Source organism: Sceloporus undulatus, chromosome 1 (assembly GCF_019175285.1).
Source record: "Sceloporus undulatus isolate JIND9_A2432 ecotype Alabama chromosome 1, SceUnd_v1.1, whole genome shotgun sequence".
NCBI lineage: Eukaryota > Metazoa > Chordata > Lepidosauria > Squamata > Phrynosomatidae > Sceloporus > Sceloporus undulatus.
The window spans coordinates 151,328,264-151,341,015 of NC_056522.1; the positions used below are offsets into that span (position 1 = coordinate 151,328,264).

General features: G+C 43.9%; 1 protein-coding gene across 1 annotated transcript in view; it reads left to right on the forward strand.

The window, feature by feature from the left end:
* The first annotated feature begins 601 nt into the window (after window positions 1-601).
* The window catches only part of VSNL1 (visinin like 1), a 103,012-nt gene continuing 90,861 nt past the window's right edge, over window positions 602-12,752 (forward strand). Inside the window, exon 1 of the mRNA XM_042446986.1 lies at window positions 602-863. The gene's annotated coding sequence lies outside the window, so the exon portion shown is untranslated. The remainder of the gene's footprint in view (window positions 864-12,752) is intronic.

Genomic DNA, 12,752 nt, shown 5'->3' on the forward strand with positions numbered 1-12,752 from the left:
GCAAGAAAGTGTGTCAACAGCGAATTTGGGTTTCAGGGGAAGGCAGGCTGAGGTTTCCCTTTGCAAACTCTTAAAACCACAAACACACGCACACACTAGAGAGAAAGAGGAGTAGGCTGCTCCATAAACCTGCCTGGTTTCAGTCGAAGAAGTTAACCTATTTTAATGTTGGCCCCTTCCTACTGCCAAGTTATGCAGGGCTGATCTTGAGCATGATAGAGAGGCATGCATTTATATTTCTATGAAGCCCTTTGGGCTCTTTTTAATTGGGTCATGTCCTCCATTTCAAGGTGTCTTGTCCTCCTGGGCGGTGAGGCCCCCCCCTCCAGTCTTGCCTCACAGCCTCGCTCCCTTTGACTATGAAACCCCAGCATCCACACCAGCATCCTCCTCAACACTTCCCCTCCCTCTCTTTCTTATTGCCCTTCTATAGTGAGGGCAGACCAAAGGCGTCAAGCGGGGCTACTGCGCCTGCTCCGTTCCAGCCGGACGCGCATGCGCAGTGAAGGCCTGGGCGCGCGCCTTACCCAGGGCAAAGGGGGGGGGGAAAGAGAGATTTATTTAATTATTTATTTACTTTGCCGTCCCGCGCGTGCGCACGGGGGCGCCTCTATCCTTTTGCAAAGGGAACCTAGGCTCTTCTTTTGCAATTGCAAATTGGGATCCCTGGCTGGATCTGCAGTGCAGAAGCGCAGAGCGGCTGAGGTTGAAGCAAGAAGAGGCGACCCAAAAGGGATTTAAATCAGCAGAGACAAGGGGAAAAGCACGGACCCATTCACTCCACAGCCTTGAGCAGACTCCAATTCAGTATTATTATTCAAGCCAGAAATTTGTACCCTTTTTCCCCCTTTTCGAGGACCGCAGTAAGTGAGCTGCTACTCTGTTATACTCTCTCTGGGGTGAAGGTGGGGTGCATTAAAAGTGTGCTTCCATAAATGAAATGGGAAATAAGTCTGCTTGAGTAAATCTTAAACAAGAGTCCTAGATTTTCTGGGATATATATATATATATATATATTTCCCCTTGGCGCAACTTAAGTTGGCATTGTATGGGATTGTTGCTGCTGCTGCGGCTGTTGTATTGTGTAGTGCCTTGTTATTTGCAAGGGATAAAATAGGGATAATGAGGGAGGAAAGGTAAAAAGGTGTTTGCAAAGGATACAAAGGAAGAAAGGTATCCGAAGGAGAAAGAGGTGGTTTGGTTTGCAAAACCCATATATATATATATATATATATATGCAAAATATATATATCCCTCATTTCCTTATAAATAGATCTTTGAACCCCTCTTTTTTATGGTGATGCAGATTTGGAGAGGAGGATCTGGCCAAGTTGGCCCCTTGGAAGCGACCCAGGTGTCCATTGGATGTCAAACCGCTTTGGCTTCGTTTGCAGACTCTTCTCCTCCTTTGGAAGGGATGGAGATGGAGAGCGGGGACTCACTCCGGATTTAGATGCTAGAGGTCGGGATTTAAGAGTTTGGGGGGGGGCGTCTGCGTTGTAGAAATGATGCAGTCTGGTCCCACTTTTAAGCGCTGCGGCTCCTTCTTAAGGAATCCAGGGATTTGTAGTTCTCTAGCCTTCTTGCTTGAGTTTTCAGGAAGCGTCCCGACAAACTTGGAAGGAGGTCGTCCTTGTTGTTGTTGTTGTTGTGTGCCTTCCTGGCGACCCTAAGGTGGTGAACCCATCCATAACTGTATTATTTTATCTGTACTATGTGTATGTTGCTGCCTGTCTGGCTTATAGAGGCCCTAAGGCGGTGAACCTATCATGGTTTTTTCTTGGTAAGATTGGTTCAAAGGGAGGTTTGCCACTGTCTTCCTTTGAGGCTGAGAGAGTGTGGCTGGCCCAAGGTCACCCAGTGGGTTTCCATGGCTGAACCAGGATTTGAAGCCTGGTCTCCAGAGTCGTCTTCCAAAGTTTAGACCAATGCACCAATGAAGGCATATTGTCCATGCATAATGTAAATCCCATTGATTCAACTGATCTGCTCTTCTTTGGATTTTTTTGGATCTGAAATTTTTTGGATCAGCAGTCAGCCTGGCTTCTTATTGTCCTTTTGGATGCTGGCTCCCCTTCCTTCCTTCCTTCCTTCCTTCCTTCCTTCCTTCCTTCTTCTTTGTGGAGACATTATTGTCTTCTCATTCTCCTCTTGGATGCTGACTTTTCCTTCTATCCTTCCTTCTTCTCCTTCTTCTTTTTGGAGACATTATTGCCTTTTTATTGTCTTTTTGGATGTTGGCTTTTCCTTCTTTCTTTCCTTCCTTCCTTCCTTCTCCTTCTCCTTCTTTCTGGAGACATTATTGTCTTCTCATTCTCCTTTTGGATGCTGGCCCTTGCTTCTTTCTTCTCTTTCTTCTTTTTGGAGACATTATTGTCTTCTCATTCTCCTCTTGGATGCTGGCTTTTCCTTCTTTCCTTCCTTCTTCTCCTTCTCCTTGGAGATATTATTGTCTTCTCTTTCTCCTCTTGGATGCTACCTTTTCTTCCTTCCTTCCTTCTTTCCTTCTCCTTCCTTTTGACAACATTTGGGGGAAAGGGTCTCCTTGTCCATTAAAAAAAACATTGCACCAAAGGAGAGAGAAGCCCCAGTCTGATCAAAGCTTTTGGGAGGGATCAAAAGCACCATGATCCCCAGGAAGGACATCCAAAGACAATATTGATCTTCCTTCCTTGCCCCTGAATCATAATGTTTGATTCTGCAATCTTCTTCTTCTGTTAGATGAAAGTCTTTCTGACATTTCCACAGCCCCTTTCTTCCCCTAAGAGGAGAGGCATCAAAAGAAAGGTCGTTTGGGTTTTGGGTCTGTGGCTGTTGTTTGTTCAAGCTTGAATGATCTCCGCAAGGTCACCCAACCCAGTTGTTGTTGTGTGCCTTCAAGTCATTTTCAATTTATGGGGGACTCTATCATGGGGTTGGCTTGGCAAGGTCCCTTCAGAGTAAGTTTGCCATTGCTGTCCTCTGAGGAGGCTGAGAGAGTGTGACTTGCCCAAAGATCATCCAGTGGGTTTTACATGGCCGAGCCAGAATTTGAACCCCGGTCCCCAGAGCCCTGCTAGTCCAAAGCTCAAACCCATTTGAAAGAGGGACGGTGAACCTATCATGGAGGGTTTCCTTGGCAAGATTTGTTCAGAGGAGGTTTGCCATTGCTTTCCCTTGAGGAGGCTGAGAGAGTGTGACTTGCCCAAGGTGGGTTTCATGGACGAATGAGAAACCAAACCCTGGTCTCCCAGTGTCTAACTCTCAAAGCCATTAGGATAAATGGGAAGATTTATCCAGGAGGATGCTTTAGCTTTAGCCAGGATACTATTTGTTCTCTGTTTTTGCCTTGAAAAAGACAAGAGAGAAACATGAGGAATAAAATGTCCTAGAACATGGACACATAGCCCAAAAACCCCACAAAGAACTATCAGAGAGAGGCATCTCTTTGTGGGCGCTTCTGCACTGTAGAAACTATGTGGTTTGATCCCATTTTAAGGATCCCTGGGGTGTACAGTCTTGCAAGGTCTCCTCGAGCCCTGCTCCATCCTATGGAATCCTGGGATTTGTAGTTTTATTATATTTATTTATTTACGGTGTTTATATCCTGCCCTTCAGCCCTAAAGGCTCTCAGAGTGGCTTACAATTACAGTGGGTCCTTGTTATCCGCTGGGGTTTGGTTCCAGGATCCCTGTGGATAACAAAATCCGTGGATGCTCAAGTCCCATTAAATATAATGGCAGAGGAAAATGGTGTCCCTTATAAAAAATGGAAAAATCAAGGTTTGATATTTGAAATTTATACTACTTTTCAATATTTTCAAGCCATGGATGCTTGAATCTGTGGATAAAGAGGGCCGACTGTATTATTATTTTTAATTAGACAAAAGGTCTCTCAGCCAAAGAGCGCTGGTGCCCCACCAAACTACAAATCCCAGGATTCTCTAGTTACAGCGGTATCCAGCTGCATTATTTCTGCAGTGTGGAAGACCAGAGTCCTTAGTCCAACTTGAAAGGGTGCGCCCACACTGCAGAAATAATGCAGTTGGAATCTGGATGGCCATCTGTCAGTGGGAATGCTTTGATTGAGAGTTCCTGCATGGCAGAATGGGGTTGGACTGGATGGCCCTTGAGGTCTCTTCCAACTCTATGATTCTATGACTCCACTGGAGCATTAAAAACCCATTGGGTGACTTGGGCGAGTCACATTCTCTCAGCCTCAGAGGATGGCAATGGCAAACCCTTCCTGAAGAAACTTGCCAAGAAAACCCTATTATGATAGTGTGGGAAATGACTTGACAGGAAATGACACAACAGTAACTATCACAACAAGAAAATGGGGAAAGAGAGCAGAAGAGTGAGCCCACTCTTTTCCCCCCTTGAACACTTTCCTAGGACTGTAGTGTAATCTGTAAATAATAATAATGTATACCCCGCTCTTCAGCCAAAAGGCTATAAATAAAAATAGAGGACAATAAGGAGGAGGACGCAGGGTGTATCTATTTTTTATTTATTTATTATCTACACAATAGAAATTACGCAGTCTGACACCACTTTTCACTATTTATTTATTTATTTATTTTTAGCTGCCATCCTGTAGAAGCCTGAGATTTGGTGTAGTTTGCACCAGCAGCACTCTCTGGCTGTAAAACTACAACTAGTAGCATGGAGCTACAGCACTTATAATAAAGTGTGTGTGTGAGGGGGATTTAAACTGTATCATTTTTATATTGTCGATGCGACTTAAGCGAGAGAGAGAGAGAGAATGTGTTTGTGTGTCTATGAAAGAGAGACGCTGATTGGCTGGAGAGGCACGCGAGGCGGGGAGGGAGGGGCCGGTTGGGGGATAGCGCGAGGAGCGCGCGGAGGGGCTAAAAAAAATACAAATGAAAAACAAGGGAGCAGGTTGAGGCAGAGAGAGCGCTAGAAGATTGTGGGGCTCGCGCGCGGGAAAGCCGGGCGTTCCATTCGGCGAGGCACCCCTCCCCAGCAGCCAATCAGAGCGCGAGGTGGTGTCTCGTCTCGCGAAAGGCTGGCGGTTGGGGCGCTGCAGTGTCACACCTGACTGTTGGGGGGGAGGGGGGAGGAGGAGGAGGACTGCGGTGCTGAGGGAATGGCCTCAGTCAGTCAGGCTGGCTACTCTGAGAGTGCTGGTGCTGCTCTACCCTAGCCAGAGTTAAGGCAGTGTCAATAATAATAATATAATATAATATAATATATTATATTATATTATATTATAATAATTTTATAATTTATTATATATTGTAATATACCATAAAATATTGTTATTATTATTATTATTTCTATCCTGCCTCTTCAGTCAAAATCGAGGTGGCTTACATCAGTAAAAACCATACAATACAATGAAATAAACAAAACAAGATCTCACTATCCCCACCCTCCTTAAAACAAATTGACATAATTATTACACAACATAACAATGATTGTGGTAAAAACACTGTTAAAATAATTAAAGATAAGAGGGGGACGATAAGGGTGTGAGTAAATCAGGGTAGGCCCTGTGCTCTTTTTCATCCTGCCAACCCCCCCCCCCCAAAAAAAACTAGGACTGCGTCCGCACTGCAAAATTAAGGCAGTTTGGCGGCGCTTTTAACTGCCACGGCTCCATGCTGTGCATTTTTCTGTGGGTCTTTCTGACTGAAAAGGCTGAATTGTTTCACAAACGTATATTCCCTAGCACTGAGTCAGGGCAGATCAAGGCTGCATCTGCACTGCAGGAATCATCCAGGTTGACAGGGCTTTAACTGCCATGGCTCCATGCTGTGGAGTCATGGGATTTATAGATTTGTGAGACATTGAGTCTTCTCTGTCAGAGAGCTCTGGTGCCACAACGAACTACAAATTCCAGGTTTCCATAGGAAGGAGCCATGGAAGCTGAAGGCTGCACCTGCAGTGCAGAAATCATCCAGGTTGACAAGGCTTTAACTGCCATGGCTCCATGCTGTGGATTCCTGGGATTTATAGGCCTGTGAAACATTGATCCTTGTCTGTCAGAGAGCTCTGGTGCCACAGCAGTTCCCAGAATCCCATAGTGTTGAGCCATGGCAGTTGAAGTGGTGTCAGACTACATTATTTCTGCACTGCAGATGCAGCCTGGGATGACAGGGAAGGCTGGCTTGTTTCTGAAGGGTCCCCAGAGGTTTCTGTTCCCTCTGCTTGAAATATTAAAAGGACTTTTGTTGCTCAGCCCAGAAAGCCCAAGGCAGGATAAATGGGGACATATTTGCTCCACAGTGGCAGCGTTGGAGTGAGGTGGAAGGAGGGAGCACTGGGGAAGAGAAGTCATCTTGGGAAGCCCACGTGCGTACTGCCCACTTGGATATGGCAGCCTTCTCTGCTGTGGAGGATGTTGCTGGAGAGGCCACTTGGCAGAGGGAGTCCAGGCTCAGTGGAGCAAAAAGGACTGGGATCAGAGTAAGCCAAAGTCCTTGGCTGTCAGTCTTTCCCTGCTTTTGGCTCCCTAAACCCATCTCTCTCTGCCAGAAACCAAACCAAACACAACAATAATGCAAATGCTTCCTGCTTCTCCATGCATCCCTTTCCAGGAAATTCACTCCACCCTTTACTCTTGTCAGTCCCCACAGCCTTATATTCTGCCTCACATGCAGTGGTGTTTGGTTTTTAAATCTCCGTCAACCATGAGCCCCTTGTGTGCATGCACCCTAAGGTTTCATATCCTTCACCTCCATTGCTGGAAATCCTCCTTCTCTCACATATGTTCTCTCTCGCACAGATTACTCAGTGTAGGTGTGACATTCCCTGTTGGGGCTTTCTTGTCTGGACAGATCAAATCTACTTTTCATCTCTCTCTCTCTTCTAAGATGGCAGCCACAGATGCTGGTGAAACGTCAGGAAGAAACTCTTCTAGAACATGGCCACATACCCCTAAAAGCCCACAAAAAACTATGAAACAACTTAGTTTGGAAGGATTTGGTTCTGTCTTCCTGTCCCCACAACCGTTGTGTCCTCTGTGCTTGTTAGGAGTGCAGTCAACATTCGTATCCTGCAGATCGTCCCACGCCATTTCTAGAGACCAAGGGACAGACAACCTGGAGCCCTTTGGATTTTTATTTTTGGACTGCAGCAACAGACAACAACAACCACCACAGAGCCAGTAGCCAAGGGCTAGAGATGCAAAAGCGTGCAAGACGCTGTAGCTTGGTATATAAACAATGAACTCCTTGGTCCCCTGTGGCAGAAATGTTGATGATAATCTCTGACACCAGGGACATCCCACCAAATGCACAGATTGAGGAACAGAAGGTGGCAGGGAAAAGCACAGCAGCTAACCTTATGTAACTGCGTTAAGGTAGCTGAGATAGGAGGGATCAGACCTGACGGTAAAAGGTAGGTCAGGAGGGAGAGGAACAGCAAGAGAGACAGTCAGTTTGTGGTGCTGCCAGGCATAACAATTACTCAGGACTTTGCAGGTGAACTACCAGAGGAAGAGTCTCCGCTTGGTTAAATTCAGCTTTCCGATGAAATCATTATCGACGCTGCTGTGAACAGAGTTGTTGACCACAATGCTACTTTCTGCACAGTTCACCCCAGTGACCTTGCTATTAACAGTTGGCTTTGCCTTTCCCTTAAGAGCATAACCATCTAGCCATCAAAGCCCTCTGCACCAGAAGGAGACTGGAAGTGAAAGCATTTCCATGACATTTCCATGCATCCATCTCTCTTAGACAGGGAAGAAACAATACAAAGTCAATGCTTGGGAGTGAGCGGTTCCATTTCTCTATCTCTATAAAAGTTCCAGTCTAGAGAGTAGTAGGTGTGCGATTCGGATCTTGTTATTTTGCAGGCAGCAAACATTACTGCGGGCTTCATCATGATGGGACACAGTTGTTTCTCAGCATCTCTATCCTATGAAGAAAAGCAGCCGTCTCTTTTAGTTTGAAATCTGAAGTTCTTTCTGGTCATCACAGCAGTCGCTGAAGGGCTTTCTTCTTTTCGCAGCCACTGCAGAGCAAACCTCTCCCTGCATCGGCAGCGGCTGCTGCTGCTGCTTCTACTGCTGCACTCAGGGACTGATTTCCTCTGCAGTGTGTGTGCATTTTTGTGTTTGTGTACATGGAGGGAAAAAAGGTAAAACATGTTTGGGATTGCCCAGTTTTCTGTACACACACTATGAACCTTTTATCTCAATTAATGTGCCCTCTGGTATTTTCACATTAAAGAGACACCAACGATTATTCTGGTACAAATGAAGATGTGACGGAAGAGCCACAAATATTAAAATCCTGTCCATTTTCAGTGTGTAAACTTTTGTCCTTTTCATTGTGAACCATGGCTGTCCTTTCAGGCGAGGTGTTTGGATAATTGCATTTTTCATGATGATTTCATTTGGCAAAGCAGTAACAAATCATTATACTCTATTCATCAGATGGGAGGGGAGATAATCTTTCACTAGTCCTTTCAGATCTTCAAGAGATTCCAGTGCCAGTTCTCTATACAATGGAATTAATTGTAAAAATACCATTGGTGTGTTAGAACAGCATTGTGTTAGAAAGTGTTAATCAAAGAGAGCAAGATGAGCAGCTGACCTTTACAACTGTAAAATGAATTGCTCACAAATTATATTCTTTGTGATACTGTTGTTAACTTATATTTATTGCCAACTCGTAGTTACATAATGTTATTTACTGTTTTAATGTGAACATAGTTTTCTTGACAGGGAATGTTTCAAAACAACAAAATTAACTTCATAGTATTGCTTCAACTGGAGTGGATAGAAAGGCATCAGCTAGGAAACTGTGTTACTTATTGTAGTGGAATATGATCCCACTGGATTCCTTCACATCCAGTAAACAGTCATAAAATAAGTGTCACTAGGAAGAAAGAGAAAAAACTCTTCTCTTACACTGAAACCCTAAACATGTCTATCAAGTTAGTTCCATTGAGATCAATGGAGATCCTAGAGATCCTAGATAAATGAGTGTTGAGATCCTGTATAAATGAGCGTGGAATTGCAGCCTTGGCTATTTTTGCATAAGGCCTGCTTGCTGCTAATGCAGCAATGGAAAAAGAATGTGATTTTAGGAAGGTATTGAGGCAGGTGTTTAGACATCAGATCTTTTACTGATCGTGTATTGATTCACTTGTTATATATATGTGTGTGTGTGTGTGTGTGTGTGTGTGGATATACTGTGTCCTGTGATTTTTTAAAAGTGTTGTGTAGAGCCACACTTATGGGGGAAGACTTTTTCCATGAAAGTTATGTCACTTTTTATTGAAAAAGTATCAGAGCTTTGGGTAATTCAGTGAGGTGCTACTTAAAATTAGTTGTCTAATATATGGGTCAAGTTAAGCTTTGTGGATTCCTCCAGCTGTTGAGCATTTTGTCTGTTGTCATATTGCATAACCTCATTCCTGTTTCTGTAGATGTCAAAGATGCCTGTCCTCATAAACCTACAGGAGAATGTGTCACATTGCATCACTGATGCTGATTTTTCAAATAAATATGCAAGTCTGTGTCCATAAATATATGCATTCACCATTTCAAATAGCCCCATCAGAATACACTAAGCAGTCCTTACAGTCTCCTAGTATTTGCTTTTACGTGAAATGGCTTTACCCTTGACCAGATTGGGCATCCCTTATTTTCCTCTGTTTCCCAATGGTTTTCTGTAGCTTGAGCAGTTTTGGACAGCTTGCAATGGCTGTGCTTTGTATTTTCGCAGTCTGCTCCTCACCCACCCTGCTACTCTTCATGATGATGATGATGACGATGAAAAATTGGGCTCATTTGCAATGTTGAAGTGGAGAATTGTATTCATTTTATATGCCGTGTAACTCACAGCTTTCCTATTCTGGCTGAAGGTATAACATTCCCATTCTTGTTGGCTTCTTTCCTCACAAGAGCTTGTAGCCTATTTTGTGTCATGGTTGGTTTTATTGGCTACTAATTCTTGGCAAACCCCTTCTGAACAAACCTTGCCAAGAAAACCCTGTGATAGGTTTGTTTTAGGATTGTCATAAGTTGGAAATGGCTTGAAGGCACATAACATCTTTTCCTTAGGACCCTAACTGCTCTCTACTGTTTCTTTCCTATGCCTTCTCTGCCTGAGCATCTGTTGTTGCTATTGTGTCTATATCTATATCCCCTCCCTTTCTTCCCAAGTCTCTATAGCTTTTTATGATCTTAGCGCTGTAAGGTTTTGGCACAATTTCCTCTTAATGGAATTTCCCTCCTTCAGGTCCTTCTCTTCTTTATCCTTCAGTTTCTGAGAGCTCATTCTTCATGTTCTTTTCCCTGTTTTTCAGCCCACTACCTACTCTGCTACCTTCCTCGCTCTACTGTTTCTTTGGTTTCCCAGCCCATTGGTTTCCTCGCCTTGTTCCTAATATGTCTCCTTCTCATTTTACATTTAATTTCACATTGAGAACTTCGGTCCATCAAGAATTTAAATGTTTGTGGATATTTCAGGACAGCACCGCAATGTTCTTAACAATGTTGTGGATAATATTGTGCTCCTTCCCCCATTAAAGGATGGATTTGGCCTATAATGCAGTATTGTATTGTGAATTAGTATATCAAATGTTATGCATATGCTCAAGGTAGATACCAAGACAACCAATTGTGTTGTTGTTGTAAGCCTTCAAGTCATTTCCAACTTATGACAACCCTAAGGCAAACCTTCCATGGGGCTTTCTTGACAGGTTTCTTCAGAGGGAGTTTACCATTGCTGTCTTCTGAGGCTGAGAGATTGTGATGCGCTAAAGGTCACCTCATGGGTTTACATGGCGAGCAGGGATTAATCTCCAGAGTCATAGACCAATGTTCAAGCCACTACACCATGCTGGCCAATATATAAGCAGGTACAGGCCATCCAGCTTCTCTCGTATTGTCTCATGTCACACCAGGAATCTGTGTCATGGTCCGTGTTTATATACTGCATTGGAACAAAAGCTAGAACGAACATTTTTCACTAGTTTTCTATATATAGGATGATAGATTTTTTAAACAACTTACTCAAATATGAGCTGCAACATCAAAAGGTGCAATTTAATGAAAGCTTTACTAACTGGTTTCCCCCCACACACACACACTATAAAAGGAGCCTTGGTGGCGCAGTGGTTAAATGCCTGTACTGGAGCCACTCATTCATAAACCATAAGGTTGTGAGTTCAATACCAGTAAAAGGGCTCAAGCTTGACTCAGGCTTCCATTCTTCTGAGGAGGTCGCTAAAATGAGTACCCAGATTGTTGGGAGCAATTAGTTTACGCTTTGTAAACCGCGTAGGGAGTGCTTAAGTGCACTGATAAGTGGTATAGAAATGTACTTGCTATTGCTAAAATGGGACCCCCAGAAGATCGCAATCTGCTGAGGTTAAACCAAAAGCTTCACTTTGGTTGGCCAGGAAAGGCTGACTCAGGGGCTCAACAGACTGCCCCTTTGGAGTGGCCTGCAGCCACCTCTTTCTTCACTGAATCGAGGCCACAGCAACTACACGCCGCAGCCCCGGTCTGGCCTTTCTACAGGGCAAAAGGAAGCCACAAAACCCGGCTCCTTTTTGTGCCGTGGAAAGGGCACACTAGCTGCGGTGATGGCAGCTTTTGATTGCTTCTTCGGCGCAGCACATGTAAATGCTGCGCCAAAGATGTGGCATGATGCCACCTGCTGTCTGATCAGGTGGGCAGCATGGGGACAGAGCGGGGAGGTCAGCATGCGTATGCCATGCATCCATGCCACTGGCATATCAGTCAAGCCTCTCAGTATCCAGGACAGAATAAACTATGCATGACATGAGCAGTAGGATTGGAGATGCTGTTTTCCAGATAGACGATTGACCTGGGTTTTCCTGTCGAACATAGTATGTTCTCAGATGACTCAATGAAAGTCTTCCCAGTTTATTAGCACTATTTGGATATTTACTTCTTTATCTGGAAGAGTTATGTGTGACAACTATGTGTCTTAATTCAAGACTTGTACTCACATGACTAGCCATTTAAAGTACAGGTACCAGTATACAATATTGTCAATGTCCATGGTGCTTTAATGAGTAACACACAAACATACAGCAGTTGTTGTCCCAGTGAAGTTACAGTCTCAATTGGGGCAAGACAGGGCACTGCAAGAGAGGGGCAGGGGGAGGTTATATACCATAGTTTTTAAAAAGCTAACAAACAAACCCAAAGTAAATCAAGGTGTAAAAAGGGAAGGTAACAAGGGCTGGGTATGAAGGTAGGAATGAAGACCAAGAGCATCTCACAGACACACATATACAAACACACAAAGCTGGATTTTCAAGGAAGAGAAAGGAAAATAACAGCTTCTGTTGGGATGACAGGACATGCTTTTCTGAGAATCAGGAGACAGATGGAAAGGAACTCGGTCTGAAGAATTTCAGGACCCACTTAAACGTTATAATCTAAGATAGCATAATAAACAACAAAATACTGTATATACTCTTGTATAAGTCTAGAAATTTTGGTCAGACAATTGTCCTAAAAAACCCTGAATGAACTTATCCACGGGTGAGTGTACGTATTGTACTTTTAAATAAAAAGGAGCCATCCTCTTCTGTGAGTAAGTGGTGGAAAAGTGAGTGTTTAGTGAGTCCATCCTGGGAGCACCTAAAAGAAGCACCGACTCTCCTTTACTCTCTCATCTATCCAATTTTTAGGGTTAGCACAAACAGTGATACCTACTGGAAGTCAATTTATAGTCAAGTATATACAGTAATACATTGCGAAACAGGCTGCAGATTATTATTCCTCCATGACTGAGGGGCTGTCTACTTGCATTT